The sequence below is a fragment of the Schistocerca americana genome, unplaced genomic scaffold (assembly GCF_021461395.2).
Source record: "Schistocerca americana isolate TAMUIC-IGC-003095 unplaced genomic scaffold, iqSchAmer2.1 HiC_scaffold_550, whole genome shotgun sequence".
NCBI lineage: Eukaryota > Metazoa > Arthropoda > Insecta > Orthoptera > Acrididae > Schistocerca > Schistocerca americana.
Window position 1 is genome coordinate 22,087 of NW_025726292.1, and position 12,914 is coordinate 35,000.

The 12,914-nt window shown below is 49.3% G+C and overlaps 22 non-coding genes across 22 annotated transcripts; all 22 read right to left on the reverse strand.

Annotated features, from left to right (window-relative positions):
* Positions 1–356: 356 nt before the first annotated feature.
* Trnaf-gaa lies at positions 357–429 on the reverse strand. Its single transcript has one exon. It is a non-coding gene; the product is annotated as a tRNA-Phe (tRNA).
* Positions 430–1,009: 580 nt separating this feature from the next.
* Trnas-uga lies at positions 1,010–1,091 on the reverse strand. The gene has a single exon. It is a non-coding gene; the product is annotated as a tRNA-Ser (tRNA).
* Positions 1,092–1,831: 740 nt separating this feature from the next.
* On the reverse strand, positions 1,832–1,913 carry Trnas-cga. The gene has a single exon. It is a non-coding gene; the product is annotated as a tRNA-Ser (tRNA).
* A 138-nt stretch (positions 1,914–2,051) lies between these two features.
* Positions 2,052–2,124, reverse strand: Trnak-uuu. The gene has a single exon. It is a non-coding gene; the product is annotated as a tRNA-Lys (tRNA).
* Positions 2,125–2,664: 540 nt separating this feature from the next.
* Positions 2,665–2,737, reverse strand: Trnaf-gaa. Its single transcript has one exon. It is a non-coding gene; the product is annotated as a tRNA-Phe (tRNA).
* Positions 2,738–3,317: 580 nt separating this feature from the next.
* On the reverse strand, positions 3,318–3,399 carry Trnas-uga. The gene has a single exon. It is a non-coding gene; the product is annotated as a tRNA-Ser (tRNA).
* Positions 3,400–4,139: 740 nt separating this feature from the next.
* Positions 4,140–4,221, reverse strand: Trnas-cga. The gene has a single exon. It is a non-coding gene; the product is annotated as a tRNA-Ser (tRNA).
* Positions 4,222–4,359: 138 nt separating this feature from the next.
* Trnak-uuu lies at positions 4,360–4,432 on the reverse strand. Its single transcript has one exon. It is a non-coding gene; the product is annotated as a tRNA-Lys (tRNA).
* A 540-nt stretch (positions 4,433–4,972) lies between these two features.
* On the reverse strand, positions 4,973–5,045 carry Trnaf-gaa. Its single transcript has one exon. It is a non-coding gene; the product is annotated as a tRNA-Phe (tRNA).
* A 580-nt stretch (positions 5,046–5,625) lies between these two features.
* On the reverse strand, positions 5,626–5,707 carry Trnas-uga. The gene has a single exon. It is a non-coding gene; the product is annotated as a tRNA-Ser (tRNA).
* A 740-nt stretch (positions 5,708–6,447) lies between these two features.
* On the reverse strand, positions 6,448–6,529 carry Trnas-cga. Its single transcript has one exon. It is a non-coding gene; the product is annotated as a tRNA-Ser (tRNA).
* A 138-nt stretch (positions 6,530–6,667) lies between these two features.
* Trnak-uuu lies at positions 6,668–6,740 on the reverse strand. Its single transcript has one exon. It is a non-coding gene; the product is annotated as a tRNA-Lys (tRNA).
* A 540-nt stretch (positions 6,741–7,280) lies between these two features.
* Positions 7,281–7,353, reverse strand: Trnaf-gaa. The gene has a single exon. It is a non-coding gene; the product is annotated as a tRNA-Phe (tRNA).
* A 580-nt stretch (positions 7,354–7,933) lies between these two features.
* Positions 7,934–8,015, reverse strand: Trnas-uga. The gene has a single exon. It is a non-coding gene; the product is annotated as a tRNA-Ser (tRNA).
* Positions 8,016–8,755: 740 nt separating this feature from the next.
* Trnas-cga lies at positions 8,756–8,837 on the reverse strand. The gene has a single exon. It is a non-coding gene; the product is annotated as a tRNA-Ser (tRNA).
* A 138-nt stretch (positions 8,838–8,975) lies between these two features.
* On the reverse strand, positions 8,976–9,048 carry Trnak-uuu. Its single transcript has one exon. It is a non-coding gene; the product is annotated as a tRNA-Lys (tRNA).
* A 540-nt stretch (positions 9,049–9,588) lies between these two features.
* On the reverse strand, positions 9,589–9,661 carry Trnaf-gaa. Its single transcript has one exon. It is a non-coding gene; the product is annotated as a tRNA-Phe (tRNA).
* Positions 9,662–10,241: 580 nt separating this feature from the next.
* Positions 10,242–10,323, reverse strand: Trnas-uga. The gene has a single exon. It is a non-coding gene; the product is annotated as a tRNA-Ser (tRNA).
* Positions 10,324–11,063: 740 nt separating this feature from the next.
* On the reverse strand, positions 11,064–11,145 carry Trnas-cga. Its single transcript has one exon. It is a non-coding gene; the product is annotated as a tRNA-Ser (tRNA).
* Positions 11,146–11,283: 138 nt separating this feature from the next.
* On the reverse strand, positions 11,284–11,356 carry Trnak-uuu. The gene has a single exon. It is a non-coding gene; the product is annotated as a tRNA-Lys (tRNA).
* A 540-nt stretch (positions 11,357–11,896) lies between these two features.
* Positions 11,897–11,969, reverse strand: Trnaf-gaa. Its single transcript has one exon. It is a non-coding gene; the product is annotated as a tRNA-Phe (tRNA).
* Positions 11,970–12,549: 580 nt separating this feature from the next.
* Positions 12,550–12,631, reverse strand: Trnas-uga. The gene has a single exon. It is a non-coding gene; the product is annotated as a tRNA-Ser (tRNA).
* Positions 12,632–12,914: the final 283 nt, after the last annotated feature.

A 12,914-nucleotide genomic window follows, 5' to 3' on the forward strand; every position in this document is an offset into this window, starting at 1 on the left:
TTGCACCAGTTGTTACGTCTCATACGTTGGAGCAGAGAATTTACGTGTTTTGTCGACACTCAGTGGGCAATTGGAAAATTCACAAGCATTTCGAATGCAATGTTTCCCACGCTTTCGCTCATTTCACGGTTCCGTTGAAGACGTTCTTCACCACCTGACACAGAAAAAGGAATGCAGTCGGTAGGATATTTTTAATTCTTTTGCTTCTAGGGGAGTTAGTTGTCTAGTGAGTTCCTCTTATGGCATGCACTAGACAACCAGAACAGCTACAGGAGAGAGTCATTTTTGTTGTCAGCGGTAGTTGCATTATCACAAACGCAGAGTAATTCCATTGGCGTCGCATCAAAACGAATCCCTGCCGAAACCCGGGATCGAACCAGGGACCTTTACACCTTCAGTCTAACGCTCTCCCAACTGAGCTATTTCGGCTGACGTTGAAGGTTGTCATTTGCATGTGTTCATTAAACTCTGTCTCGTTGCCAATTTCACAGTCACCTTCGTCTGATAAGACACAGGGGCGCTGAAAGGCGAGCAGCCGATGCAGTGAAGTTACACACACATTTCTTCTTCTTCCGTCATCGTAACAAGCAAACATGTCGACTCGATTCGTGTAATATTGACTTCGCTGACGCTAGAAAACCCGTGCTATATCGATGCCAGGGGCAACTCGTGTGCGGAGAACGAGACACAAGAAGGAGTGAGTCTCTCCACCGTATGAGTGGCAGTATCTAGCAGATACACACGGTAAAACATTCGACTTGCGTTAGCTCACACGTCATCGTCTGCAAGCTAAAATGGACACATCTGCACTGCCCAGTGAGGCGACACTTGTACTAACACCTGGTGGACGCCTGTGAGACGCGGAGATGAGCTGCGGCTTCTGGGGGCGACTGTAGCGCTGCGCCCTGGATCAAATAGCACTGCACATTGCTGGTGACCCACGTGTTTAGTAGTGACGCAACTGCTAGGATGCAGCTGAACGTACGCCATTTGAGAGCGAGAAAATTTTCGCAGTAGGCAGGACTCGAACCTACGCTCCCAGAGGGAATCTGATTTCAAATCAGACGCCTTAACCACTCGGCCACGACTGCCGGTGGCGGAAGCGACTCCCGACAACTGAAACCGCCATCTTTAGAAGCAATCTGGTGGCAGAAAACGGCGTGGCCTCACTCTTTCCTGTACAGTTTCCATTAGCCGTTACGAAAGTGTATTAATTTTCGCCCAGACAGGGACTTGAACACAGGTGTATTAATTTTCGCCCAGACAGGGACTTGAACCCAGGACCCTTTGGTTGAAAACCTAACGCTCTACCGACTCAGCTATGCGGACCCACGCACGAGCATTTTCGTACAGCTGCGTGGTGTGCGAGTGATTCGCATGTCGTAATTACTGGCTTACGGCTCCAATGGCGACTTCACCGACTTCCCACTGACGCACCGCTGACGCTAGTTTTCTGTCGTCTTAAAACGATGGACATACCTCCAAGCAGCTGCGAGATCTTAAGAAAAGAAACGCTGCACCACTGCTTTTGCCGCACTCGAGTGATTGAAATTGCGATTCTTAAAAAGAAAATGAGATGTTCGCTGTGTCCATCACTTTCGAGCACATCTGTGTACTCACGATCTCAGCGACGGCTTTCTGCAGTCCCAGCGTCAGTGTCAGTGTGAGGTGAACCGATAGCCAGAGTAAGCAGCGGTCGTCGCGAAAACTCAGTATTCTTAAAACGGAAATTTTCGTCTTGTTGAGAATGGCGTCACTGGTTTGCACCCGCATTCGCCCACACATGTCACATGTGTGCGAAAATGTTTGCTCCTCTTTACGCAAAATCGCACGCAGCCGGTAGGATTCGAACCTACGCTCCCAGAGGGAATCTGATTTCGAGTCAGACGCCTTAACCACTCGGCCACGACTGCCGTTAGCGCGGTGTTCTCCGGACACATGCAACTGCTACCGTTTAAAGCACTGTGGTGTCAGAAAACGGCGTAGCTGCATTATTTTCTGTAGCGTCTCCACCGCTACCAGACGAATCGCTACCAAAGTATTAAAATTTCCGCCTGGACAGGGACTTGAAACCTGGGCCCTTAGGTTAAAAGCCTAATGCTCTACCGACTGAGCTATCCGGGCTCACATGAGGCTGCAAAACCTCCCACGACGCACAACTATACATTGACTCATGTCCTTTACTGTTGTGCAATCGCTGTATGGGGCCGTTAACAAATAAAACGTCGCCTAAATGCTGTCTACAAACTTATCGCGCTAAGCTCGTAACACACTATCGAAGACTGCTGGCACATGATGCAACAACAAATTGCACCAGTTGTTACGTCTCATACGTTGGAGCAGAGAATTTACGTGTTTTGTCGACACTCAGTGGGCAATTGGAAAATTCACAAGCATTTCGAATGCAATGTTTCCCACGCTTTCGCTCATTTCACGGTTCCGTTGAAGACGTTCTTCACCACCTGACACAGAAAAAGGAATGCAGTCGGTAGGATATTTTTAATTCTTTTGCTTCTAGGGGAGTTAGTTGTCTAGTGAGTTCCTCTTATGGCATGCACTAGACAACCAGAACAGCTACAGGAGAGAGTCATTTTTGTTGTCAGCGGTAGTTGCATTATCACAAACGCAGAGTAATTCCATTGGCGTCGCATCAAAACGAATCCCTGCCGAAACCCGGGATCGAACCAGGGACCTTTACACCTTCAGTCTAACGCTCTCCCAACTGAGCTATTTCGGCTGACGTTGAAGGTTGTCATTTGCATGTGTTCATTAAACTCTGTCTCGTTGCCAATTTCACAGTCACCTTCGTCTGATAAGACACAGGGGCGCTGAAAGGCGAGCAGCCGATGCAGTGAAGTTACACACACATTTCTTCTTCTTCCGTCATCGTAACAAGCAAACATGTCGACTCGATTCGTGTAATATTGACTTCGCTGACGCTAGAAAACCCGTGCTATATCGATGCCAGGGGCAACTCGTGTGCGGAGAACGAGACACAAGAAGGAGTGAGTCTCTCCACCGTATGAGTGGCAGTATCTAGCAGATACACACGGTAAAACATTCGACTTGCGTTAGCTCACACGTCATCGTCTGCAAGCTAAAATGGACACATCTGCACTGCCCAGTGAGGCGACACTTGTACTAACACCTGGTGGACGCCTGTGAGACGCGGAGATGAGCTGCGGCTTCTGGGGGCGACTGTAGCGCTGCGCCCTGGATCAAATAGCACTGCACATTGCTGGTGACCCACGTGTTTAGTAGTGACGCAACTGCTAGGATGCAGCTGAACGTACGCCATTTGAGAGCGAGAAAATTTTCGCAGTAGGCAGGACTCGAACCTACGCTCCCAGAGGGAATCTGATTTCAAATCAGACGCCTTAACCACTCGGCCACGACTGCCGGTGGCGGAAGCGACTCCCGACAACTGAAACCGCCATCTTTAGAAGCAATCTGGTGGCAGAAAACGGCGTGGCCTCACTCTTTCCTGTACAGTTTCCATTAGCCGTTACGAAAGTGTATTAATTTTCGCCCAGACAGGGACTTGAACACAGGTGTATTAATTTTCGCCCAGACAGGGACTTGAACCCAGGACCCTTTGGTTGAAAACCTAACGCTCTACCGACTCAGCTATGCGGACCCACGCACGAGCATTTTCGTACAGCTGCGTGGTGTGCGAGTGATTCGCATGTCGTAATTACTGGCTTACGGCTCCAATGGCGACTTCACCGACTTCCCACTGACGCACCGCTGACGCTAGTTTTCTGTCGTCTTAAAACGATGGACATACCTCCAAGCAGCTGCGAGATCTTAAGAAAAGAAACGCTGCACCACTGCTTTTGCCGCACTCGAGTGATTGAAATTGCGATTCTTAAAAAGAAAATGAGATGTTCGCTGTGTCCATCACTTTCGAGCACATCTGTGTACTCACGATCTCAGCGACGGCTTTCTGCAGTCCCAGCGTCAGTGTCAGTGTGAGGTGAACCGATAGCCAGAGTAAGCAGCGGTCGTCGCGAAAACTCAGTATTCTTAAAACGGAAATTTTCGTCTTGTTGAGAATGGCGTCACTGGTTTGCACCCGCATTCGCCCACACATGTCACATGTGTGCGAAAATGTTTGCTCCTCTTTACGCAAAATCGCACGCAGCCGGTAGGATTCGAACCTACGCTCCCAGAGGGAATCTGATTTCGAGTCAGACGCCTTAACCACTCGGCCACGACTGCCGTTAGCGCGGTGTTCTCCGGACACATGCAACTGCTACCGTTTAAAGCACTGTGGTGTCAGAAAACGGCGTAGCTGCATTATTTTCTGTAGCGTCTCCACCGCTACCAGACGAATCGCTACCAAAGTATTAAAATTTCCGCCTGGACAGGGACTTGAAACCTGGGCCCTTAGGTTAAAAGCCTAATGCTCTACCGACTGAGCTATCCGGGCTCACATGAGGCTGCAAAACCTCCCACGACGCACAACTATACATTGACTCATGTCCTTTACTGTTGTGCAATCGCTGTATGGGGCCGTTAACAAATAAAACGTCGCCTAAATGCTGTCTACAAACTTATCGCGCTAAGCTCGTAACACACTATCGAAGACTGCTGGCACATGATGCAACAACAAATTGCACCAGTTGTTACGTCTCATACGTTGGAGCAGAGAATTTACGTGTTTTGTCGACACTCAGTGGGCAATTGGAAAATTCACAAGCATTTCGAATGCAATGTTTCCCACGCTTTCGCTCATTTCACGGTTCCGTTGAAGACGTTCTTCACCACCTGACACAGAAAAAGGAATGCAGTCGGTAGGATATTTTTAATTCTTTTGCTTCTAGGGGAGTTAGTTGTCTAGTGAGTTCCTCTTATGGCATGCACTAGACAACCAGAACAGCTACAGGAGAGAGTCATTTTTGTTGTCAGCGGTAGTTGCATTATCACAAACGCAGAGTAATTCCATTGGCGTCGCATCAAAACGAATCCCTGCCGAAACCCGGGATCGAACCAGGGACCTTTACACCTTCAGTCTAACGCTCTCCCAACTGAGCTATTTCGGCTGACGTTGAAGGTTGTCATTTGCATGTGTTCATTAAACTCTGTCTCGTTGCCAATTTCACAGTCACCTTCGTCTGATAAGACACAGGGGCGCTGAAAGGCGAGCAGCCGATGCAGTGAAGTTACACACACATTTCTTCTTCTTCCGTCATCGTAACAAGCAAACATGTCGACTCGATTCGTGTAATATTGACTTCGCTGACGCTAGAAAACCCGTGCTATATCGATGCCAGGGGCAACTCGTGTGCGGAGAACGAGACACAAGAAGGAGTGAGTCTCTCCACCGTATGAGTGGCAGTATCTAGCAGATACACACGGTAAAACATTCGACTTGCGTTAGCTCACACGTCATCGTCTGCAAGCTAAAATGGACACATCTGCACTGCCCAGTGAGGCGACACTTGTACTAACACCTGGTGGACGCCTGTGAGACGCGGAGATGAGCTGCGGCTTCTGGGGGCGACTGTAGCGCTGCGCCCTGGATCAAATAGCACTGCACATTGCTGGTGACCCACGTGTTTAGTAGTGACGCAACTGCTAGGATGCAGCTGAACGTACGCCATTTGAGAGCGAGAAAATTTTCGCAGTAGGCAGGACTCGAACCTACGCTCCCAGAGGGAATCTGATTTCAAATCAGACGCCTTAACCACTCGGCCACGACTGCCGGTGGCGGAAGCGACTCCCGACAACTGAAACCGCCATCTTTAGAAGCAATCTGGTGGCAGAAAACGGCGTGGCCTCACTCTTTCCTGTACAGTTTCCATTAGCCGTTACGAAAGTGTATTAATTTTCGCCCAGACAGGGACTTGAACACAGGTGTATTAATTTTCGCCCAGACAGGGACTTGAACCCAGGACCCTTTGGTTGAAAACCTAACGCTCTACCGACTCAGCTATGCGGACCCACGCACGAGCATTTTCGTACAGCTGCGTGGTGTGCGAGTGATTCGCATGTCGTAATTACTGGCTTACGGCTCCAATGGCGACTTCACCGACTTCCCACTGACGCACCGCTGACGCTAGTTTTCTGTCGTCTTAAAACGATGGACATACCTCCAAGCAGCTGCGAGATCTTAAGAAAAGAAACGCTGCACCACTGCTTTTGCCGCACTCGAGTGATTGAAATTGCGATTCTTAAAAAGAAAATGAGATGTTCGCTGTGTCCATCACTTTCGAGCACATCTGTGTACTCACGATCTCAGCGACGGCTTTCTGCAGTCCCAGCGTCAGTGTCAGTGTGAGGTGAACCGATAGCCAGAGTAAGCAGCGGTCGTCGCGAAAACTCAGTATTCTTAAAACGGAAATTTTCGTCTTGTTGAGAATGGCGTCACTGGTTTGCACCCGCATTCGCCCACACATGTCACATGTGTGCGAAAATGTTTGCTCCTCTTTACGCAAAATCGCACGCAGCCGGTAGGATTCGAACCTACGCTCCCAGAGGGAATCTGATTTCGAGTCAGACGCCTTAACCACTCGGCCACGACTGCCGTTAGCGCGGTGTTCTCCGGACACATGCAACTGCTACCGTTTAAAGCACTGTGGTGTCAGAAAACGGCGTAGCTGCATTATTTTCTGTAGCGTCTCCACCGCTACCAGACGAATCGCTACCAAAGTATTAAAATTTCCGCCTGGACAGGGACTTGAAACCTGGGCCCTTAGGTTAAAAGCCTAATGCTCTACCGACTGAGCTATCCGGGCTCACATGAGGCTGCAAAACCTCCCACGACGCACAACTATACATTGACTCATGTCCTTTACTGTTGTGCAATCGCTGTATGGGGCCGTTAACAAATAAAACGTCGCCTAAATGCTGTCTACAAACTTATCGCGCTAAGCTCGTAACACACTATCGAAGACTGCTGGCACATGATGCAACAACAAATTGCACCAGTTGTTACGTCTCATACGTTGGAGCAGAGAATTTACGTGTTTTGTCGACACTCAGTGGGCAATTGGAAAATTCACAAGCATTTCGAATGCAATGTTTCCCACGCTTTCGCTCATTTCACGGTTCCGTTGAAGACGTTCTTCACCACCTGACACAGAAAAAGGAATGCAGTCGGTAGGATATTTTTAATTCTTTTGCTTCTAGGGGAGTTAGTTGTCTAGTGAGTTCCTCTTATGGCATGCACTAGACAACCAGAACAGCTACAGGAGAGAGTCATTTTTGTTGTCAGCGGTAGTTGCATTATCACAAACGCAGAGTAATTCCATTGGCGTCGCATCAAAACGAATCCCTGCCGAAACCCGGGATCGAACCAGGGACCTTTACACCTTCAGTCTAACGCTCTCCCAACTGAGCTATTTCGGCTGACGTTGAAGGTTGTCATTTGCATGTGTTCATTAAACTCTGTCTCGTTGCCAATTTCACAGTCACCTTCGTCTGATAAGACACAGGGGCGCTGAAAGGCGAGCAGCCGATGCAGTGAAGTTACACACACATTTCTTCTTCTTCCGTCATCGTAACAAGCAAACATGTCGACTCGATTCGTGTAATATTGACTTCGCTGACGCTAGAAAACCCGTGCTATATCGATGCCAGGGGCAACTCGTGTGCGGAGAACGAGACACAAGAAGGAGTGAGTCTCTCCACCGTATGAGTGGCAGTATCTAGCAGATACACACGGTAAAACATTCGACTTGCGTTAGCTCACACGTCATCGTCTGCAAGCTAAAATGGACACATCTGCACTGCCCAGTGAGGCGACACTTGTACTAACACCTGGTGGACGCCTGTGAGACGCGGAGATGAGCTGCGGCTTCTGGGGGCGACTGTAGCGCTGCGCCCTGGATCAAATAGCACTGCACATTGCTGGTGACCCACGTGTTTAGTAGTGACGCAACTGCTAGGATGCAGCTGAACGTACGCCATTTGAGAGCGAGAAAATTTTCGCAGTAGGCAGGACTCGAACCTACGCTCCCAGAGGGAATCTGATTTCAAATCAGACGCCTTAACCACTCGGCCACGACTGCCGGTGGCGGAAGCGACTCCCGACAACTGAAACCGCCATCTTTAGAAGCAATCTGGTGGCAGAAAACGGCGTGGCCTCACTCTTTCCTGTACAGTTTCCATTAGCCGTTACGAAAGTGTATTAATTTTCGCCCAGACAGGGACTTGAACACAGGTGTATTAATTTTCGCCCAGACAGGGACTTGAACCCAGGACCCTTTGGTTGAAAACCTAACGCTCTACCGACTCAGCTATGCGGACCCACGCACGAGCATTTTCGTACAGCTGCGTGGTGTGCGAGTGATTCGCATGTCGTAATTACTGGCTTACGGCTCCAATGGCGACTTCACCGACTTCCCACTGACGCACCGCTGACGCTAGTTTTCTGTCGTCTTAAAACGATGGACATACCTCCAAGCAGCTGCGAGATCTTAAGAAAAGAAACGCTGCACCACTGCTTTTGCCGCACTCGAGTGATTGAAATTGCGATTCTTAAAAAGAAAATGAGATGTTCGCTGTGTCCATCACTTTCGAGCACATCTGTGTACTCACGATCTCAGCGACGGCTTTCTGCAGTCCCAGCGTCAGTGTCAGTGTGAGGTGAACCGATAGCCAGAGTAAGCAGCGGTCGTCGCGAAAACTCAGTATTCTTAAAACGGAAATTTTCGTCTTGTTGAGAATGGCGTCACTGGTTTGCACCCGCATTCGCCCACACATGTCACATGTGTGCGAAAATGTTTGCTCCTCTTTACGCAAAATCGCACGCAGCCGGTAGGATTCGAACCTACGCTCCCAGAGGGAATCTGATTTCGAGTCAGACGCCTTAACCACTCGGCCACGACTGCCGTTAGCGCGGTGTTCTCCGGACACATGCAACTGCTACCGTTTAAAGCACTGTGGTGTCAGAAAACGGCGTAGCTGCATTATTTTCTGTAGCGTCTCCACCGCTACCAGACGAATCGCTACCAAAGTATTAAAATTTCCGCCTGGACAGGGACTTGAAACCTGGGCCCTTAGGTTAAAAGCCTAATGCTCTACCGACTGAGCTATCCGGGCTCACATGAGGCTGCAAAACCTCCCACGACGCACAACTATACATTGACTCATGTCCTTTACTGTTGTGCAATCGCTGTATGGGGCCGTTAACAAATAAAACGTCGCCTAAATGCTGTCTACAAACTTATCGCGCTAAGCTCGTAACACACTATCGAAGACTGCTGGCACATGATGCAACAACAAATTGCACCAGTTGTTACGTCTCATACGTTGGAGCAGAGAATTTACGTGTTTTGTCGACACTCACTGGGCAATTGGAAAATTCACAAGCATTTCGAATGCAATGTTTCCCACGCTTTCGCTCATTTCACGGTTCCGTTGAAGACGTTCTTCACCACCTGACACAGAAAAAGGAATGCAGTCGGTAGGATATTTTTAATTCTTTTGCTTCTAGGGGAGTTAGTTGTCTAGTGAGTTCCTCTTATGGCATGCACTAGACAACCAGAACAGCTACAGGAGAGAGTCATTTTTGTTGTCAGCGGTAGTTGCATTATCACAAACGCAGAGTAATTCCATTGGCGTCGCATCAAAACGAATCCCTGCCGAAACCCGGGATCGAACCAGGGACCTTTAGATCTTCAGTCTAACGCTCTCCCAACTGAGCTATTTCGGCTGACGTTGAAGGTTCTCATTTGCATGTGTTCATTAACCTCTGCCTCGTTGCCAATGTCACAGTCACCTTCGTCTGATAAGACACAGGGGCGCTGAAAGGCGAGCAGCCGATGCAGTGAAGTTACACACACATTTCTTCTTCTTCCGTCATCGTAACAAGCAAACATGTCGACTCGATTCGTGTAATATTGACTTCGCTGACGCTAGAAAACCCGTGTCATATCGATGCCAGGGGCAACTCGTGTGCGGAGAACGAGACACAAGAAGGAGTGAGTCTCTCCACCGTATGGGAGGCAGTATCTAGCAGATACACACGGTAAAACATTCGACTTGCGTTAGCTCACACGTCATCGTCTGCAAGCTAAAATGGACACATCTGCACTGCCCAGTGAGGCGACACTTGTACTAACACCTGGTGGACGCCTGTGAGACGCGGAGATGAGCTGCGGCTTCTGGGCGCGACTGTAGCGCTGCGCCCTGGATCAAATAGCACTGCACATTGCTGGTGACCCACGTGTTTAGTAGTGACGCAACTGCTAGGATGCAGCTGAACGTCCGCCATTTGAGAGCGAGAAAATTTTCGCAGTCGGCAGGACTCGAACCTACGCTCCCAGAGGGAATCTGATTTCAAGTCAGACGCCTTACCCACTCGGCCACGACTGCCGGTGGCGGAAGCGACTCCCGACAACTGTAACCGCCATCTTTAGAAGCAATCTGGTGGCAGAAAACGGCGTGGCCTCACTCTTTCCTGTACGGTTTCCATTAGCCGTTACGAAAGTGTATTAATTTTCGCCCAGTCAGGGACTTGAACACAGGTGTATTAATTTTCGCCCAGACAGGGACTTGAACCCAGGACCCTTTGGTTGAAAACCTAACGCTCTACCGACTCAGCTATGCGGACCCACGCAAGAGCATTATCGTACAGCTGCGTGGTGTGCGAGTGATTCGCATGTCGTAATTACTGGCTTACGGCTCCAATGGCGACTTCACCGACTTCCCACTGACGCACCGCTGACGCTAGTTTTCTGTCGTCTTAAAACGATGGACATACCTCCAAGCAGCTGCGAGATCTTAAGAAAAGAAACGCTGCACCACTGCTTTTGCCGCACTCGAGTGATTGAAATTGCGATTCTTAAAAAGAAAATGAGATGTTCGCTCTGTCCATCACTTTCGAGCACATCTGTGTACTCACGATCTCAGCGACGGCTTTCTGCAGTCCCAGCGTCAGTGTCAGTGTGAGGTGAACCGATAGCCAGAGTAAGCAGCGGTCGTCGCGAAAACTCAGTATTCTTAAAACGGAAATTTTCGTCTTGTTGAGAATGGCGTCACTGGTTTGCACCCGCATTCGCCCACACATGTCACATGTGTGCGAAAATGTTTGCTCCTCTTTACGCAAAATCGCACGCAGCCGGTAGGATTCGAACCTACGCTCCCAGAGGGAATCTGATTTCGAGTCAGACGCCTTAACCACTCGGCCACGACTGCCGTTAGCGCGGTGTTCTCCGGACACATGCAACTGCTACCGTTTAAAGCACTGTGGTGTCAGAAAACGGCGTAGCTGCATTATTTTCTGTAGCGTCTCCACCGCTACCAGACGAATCGCTACCAAAGTATTAAAATTTCCGCCTGGACAGGGACTTGAAACCTGGGCCCTTAGGTTAAAAGCCTAATGCTCTACCGACTGAGCTATCCGGGCTCACACGAGGCTGCAAAACCTCCCACGACGCACAACTATACATTGACTCATGTCCTTTACTGTTGTGCAATCGCTGTATGGGGCCGTTAACAAATAAAACGTCGCCTAAATGCTGTCTACAAACTTACCGCGCTAAGCTCGTAACACACTATCGAAGACTGCTGGCACATGATGCAACAACAAATTGCACCAGTTGTTACGTCTCATACGTTGGAGCAGAGAATTTACGTGTTTTGTCGACACTCACTGGGCAATTGGAAAATTCACAAGCATTTCGAATGCAATGTTTCCCACGCTTTCGCTCATTTCACGGTTCCGTTGAAGACGTTCTTCACCACCTGACACAGAAAAAGGAATGCAGTCGGTAGGATATTTTTAATTCTTTTGCTTCTAGGGGAGTTAGTTGTCTAGTGAGTTCCTCTTATGGCATGCACTAGACAACCAGAACAGCTACAGGAGAGAGTCATTTTTGTTGTCAGCGGTAGTTGCATTATCACAAACGCAGAGTAATTCCATTGGCGTCGCATCAAAACGAATCCCTGCCGAAACCCGGGATCGAACCAGGGACCTTTACACCTTCAGTCTAACGCTCTCCCAACTGAGCTATTTCGGCTGACGTTGAAGGTTGTCATTTGCATGTGTTCATTAAACTCTGTCTCGTTGCCAATTTCACAGTCACCTTCGTCTGATAAGACACAGGGGCGCTGAAAGGCGAGCAGCCGATGCAGTGAAGTTACACACACATTTCTTCTTCTTCCGTCATCGTAACAAGCAAACATGTCGACTCGATTCGTGTAATATTGACTTCGCTGACGCTAGAAAACCCGTGCTATATCGATGCCAGGGGCAACTCGTGTGCGGAGAACGAGACACAAGAAGGAGTGAGTCTCTCCACCGTATGAGTGGCAGTATCTAGCAGATACACACGGTAAAACATTCGACTTGCGTTAGCTCACACGTCATCGTCTGCAAGCTAAAATGGACACATCTGCACTGCCCAGTGAGGCGACACTTGTACTAACACCTGGTGGACGCCTGTGAGACGCGGAGATGAGCTGCGGCTTCTGGGGGCGACTGTAGCGCTGCGCCCTGGATCAAATAGCACTGCACATTGCTGGTGACCCACGTGTTTAGTAGTGACGCAACTGCTAGGATGCAGCTGAACGTACGCCATTTGAGAGCGAGAAAATTTTCGCAGTAGGCAGGACTCGAACCTACGCTCCCAGAGGGAATCTGATTTCAAATCAGACGCCTTAACCACTCGGCCACGACTGCCGGTGGCGGAAGCGACTCCCGACAACTGAAACCGCCATCTTTAGAAGCAATCTGGTGGCAGAAAACGGCGTGGCCTCACTCTTTCCTGTACAGTTTCCATTAGCCGTTACGAAAGTGTATTAATTTTCGCCCAGACAGGGACTTGAACACAGGTGTATTAATTTTCGCCCAGACAGGGACTTGAACCCAGGACCCTTTGGTTGAAAACCTAACGCTCTACCGACTCAGCTATGCGGACCCACGCACGAGCATTTTCGTACAGCTGCGTGGTGTGCGAGTGATT